The sequence below is a fragment of the Marmota marmota genome, unplaced genomic scaffold (assembly GCF_001458135.2).
Source record: "Marmota marmota marmota unplaced genomic scaffold, marMar, whole genome shotgun sequence".
Classification (NCBI taxonomy): domain Eukaryota; kingdom Metazoa; phylum Chordata; class Mammalia; order Rodentia; family Sciuridae; genus Marmota; species Marmota marmota.
Genome location: NW_026000283.1, coordinates 5,520,669 through 5,524,108, shown reverse-complemented (window position 1 = coordinate 5,524,108; position 3,440 = coordinate 5,520,669). Strand labels below are relative to the sequence as shown.

General features: G+C 37.0%; 1 pseudogene; it reads right to left on the bottom strand.

The window, feature by feature from the left end:
* Positions 1-1,049: 1,049 nt before the first annotated feature.
* Positions 1,050-1,647, bottom strand: LOC107152983 (annotated as a pseudogene).
* Positions 1,648-3,440: the final 1,793 nt, after the last annotated feature.

Sequence of the window (3,440 nt, the reverse complement as noted above, 5' to 3'; positions counted from 1 at the left end):
ATGCAGTGATTGATAAGTAGCATGTAGGTCAAGGATATATTATTAAATGCAAATGAACAGTTTATTATGAATTAAATCTTTGAGGAAAAGTACAACCTTAAAATTTTTATCATAATCTTAATCTAAAAGTAGTTAAATTTTTTTTCTAGCAATATGGTCACAACCTATTCTAAGACAATATTCCTCATTGACAATATTTCACAAAAACTATACAACAATTCTGGTCATAAAGAAACACTGTGAATTCTGTGTGGACCAAATTCTCTCTTGGTCATACAGTATTTACATTCTTAAATTACTGTTATTACTATTAATACCAATTAACATTCACATGTTTATTATCTAGTAGACATTTTACTTTGTACTTTCATGCCATTTATACCTATTGACTGTAATATGTGCCCATCTGATACTCATAATAAACCCATGAGAGGGGGACTATTATTCCCATTTGTCTAAGTATACACAGCTAACAAGGGGCAGAATATAGATTTAAATATATATCCTTTTCCAGAAGTGGAGTTTATTATATGGTATGTTGAAATAGTTTTCTTTTTTTTTGGAACAACTCAGCAAAATAAAATTCTGGTTTATTGTTGGACAGCATTGTTTCACACATACATCAAATGGGCCAAAAAAATAATCAGCAATTTCATAGACAAAAAAAGGGGGGGGGGGAAGAAACCTTTTTATCATTGGCCTTTTTAACCATCTCGTGCAAAGCAACTACTTATAGTACAGCTAAAGTACATACACAAAAAATGTTACTGGAATGCTCAAAATAAGATTGTTTGTTGTTGTTTTTGCTTTTTTTTTTTTACAAAGTTTTTTTTTTCTCCTTTGAGATTACAAATGAACATGGTCACACCACAAGTAAAGTCAGAAATAGGACAGAGAATGCTCCAAATTTCACCGGAAATCATTAAAAATGGCTGACCCCTAACAATATGTACAAAAATATAAAATGTAAATAAAAAATACAAACAAATTTTCCTTTTTAAAAGTACTTTTAAAAAAAAAAAAAAAAAAAGCAGGGCCTTGGGAGTTTTGGTTCTTTTTTCCTCCCCTGTTGCAAATTCACGTTGTGGTTTTGGTTGGGTGGTGAAGAGCACGTGTCATCTGCGGTGGGCGGGGCCTCTCTACTGGAAGGTGACCACGTTTAGATTCTGAGACGGGAAGTGGAGGGTGAATAGGTCACGGTGGCCTTTTATTTTGAGTATAACTTTTCCTTTATTGCTGTCTGGTCATCCTCATCGGTCTTCTGCTTCTTAGTATCAACATCATCATCCTCGTCATCTTCAGCTGCCCGTTTGCCCTTAGCTGCCTCAGCCTCCTCATCTTCATCTCCATCCTCTTCCTCGCCATCACCTTCCTCTCCTTCTCTTCCTCATCTACCTCATTGTCATCCTCCTGCTCCCCATTTTCCTCATTAGCATTCCCATAAGCAGGGGCATCTCTTCCATTCTCAGCCTCCTCCACAACTTCCGTCTTCTCCTTTAAGTCCTTGGTGGTGATTTCAGAGCTAGTGTCCATGGCTGGCTTCCTCTGACAGGTGGGGCGGCAGAGGAGGTGGAGGAGGCGCAGGGCGGAGGTGGGTGTGGCGTTTGGGGAGCTGGACCCAGGAACAATGCAAAGATGGCTTTTCATAGCAGCCAGTGAGGCTGTTTTCTTTTGGGGGAGACACTGGGGGATTGAACCTAGAGGCACTTTAACACTGACCTACATCCCCAGTCCTTTTTATTTATTTCTTTTTATTTTGAGATAGGGTCTTGCTAAGTTGCTGAGGCTGGCCTGGAACTTGTGATCCTCCTGCCTGAGCGTCCTGGATTGTTGGGATTACAGTTGTGTGTGTCACTGCAGCTGGCTATTGAAATAGGGTTTTTTTTAATGAAATAATCTCCATAGATTCCATCCCTCTCTAAGTTTTGAAACCAAATAATTACCGTTGTGTTTAAGTCTCAGACCTGGGAAGGAAGCTACATACAGCTTTCTAAATGAAAAAAGAAACTTCATATATACTGAAAGCATGGCAACATTAGCTTATTTCAGTGGCTGGTGGAACATATAAAGGACCTTATGTAAAATTAATATCAGGTATAAAGAATTCATGTATATTCCTTGTATTCACACATGCACAACCTCCTCCACTATCAGCTTCTTGCACCACAGTTATAGAGTTATTGCAACTGATGAACTTACATAAACACATCTTTATGACTCAAAGTAAATCATTTACATTAGGGCCTAATGCTGGCATTGTACAGTCTATAGATTTTGAAAAATGTGGAATGACATGTATCCACCATTGTAGTACCACACAGAATAGTTTCATTGCTCCAAAAAATCCTCTGTGCTCAACCTATTTATCTCTTTCATTCTACTAACTCCTGGCAATGAATGATCTTTTTACTGTCTCCAGAACCTTTTTGCCTTTATTCGGATGGTCATATAGTTAGAATCACACAGTATGTAGCCTTTTAAGATTGGCTTCTTTCTGGGGCTGAAGTTGTGGCTCAGTTTTAGAGTGCTTGCTTAGTATGTGTGAGGCACTGGGTTCAAGTCTCAGCATCCGCATATAAATAAATAAAATAAAGGCCTATCAACAACTAATAAACATATTTTTTAAAAAAGATTGGCTTCTTTCACTTGGCAACATGAATTTAAGTTTCCTCCAAGCCATGGATACATGGTATGACAGGTCACTTGTTTTTTAGCACTGAATGATATTGTCAGGATACACCACAGCTCATCCACAGCTCATTCATCCAGTCATCTACTGAAGAACATTTTGGTTGCTTCCATGTTTTAGCAATTCTGAATAAAGCTTCTATACAGTGTGCAAGCTTATCTGGGCATAAATTTTAAATTTATTTGGTTAAAAATCAAGGAATGTGATTGTTGGCTCATATGAGAAAAGTACATTTGGTTTTGTAAGAAACTGACAAACAGTTTTACAAACTAACTGTATCATTTCGCATTCCCTCACCAAAGAGTGAGAGTTCCTGTTGTTCTACATCATCACCAGTATTGTTTTCAGAGTTTTGGAATTTGGCCATTCTAATAAGTATATAGTGAAATCTCATTGTTTTAATTTGCATTTTCTTGATAGCATATGATGTTGAAATCTTTTTTTAAAAAAGAGAGAGATTTTTTTAATATTTATTTTTTAGTTCTCGGCAGACATATCATCTTTATTTTATTTTTATGTGGTGCTGAGGATCAAACCCAGCGCCCCGCTCATGCCAGGCAAGTGCGCTACCACTTGAGCCACATCCCCAGCCCCTGAAATCTTTTTATAATTGCTATCTGTATATATTTTTTGGTGAGGTAGCGATTAAGATTTTAGTTTTTGTTTGTTCTTTGTTTTTGTTTTTTTTTTTTGGAGGGGGTTGTGTTTTTTTTTTTTTTCGTACTGGGGGATTTAAACCCCAAGGGTGCTT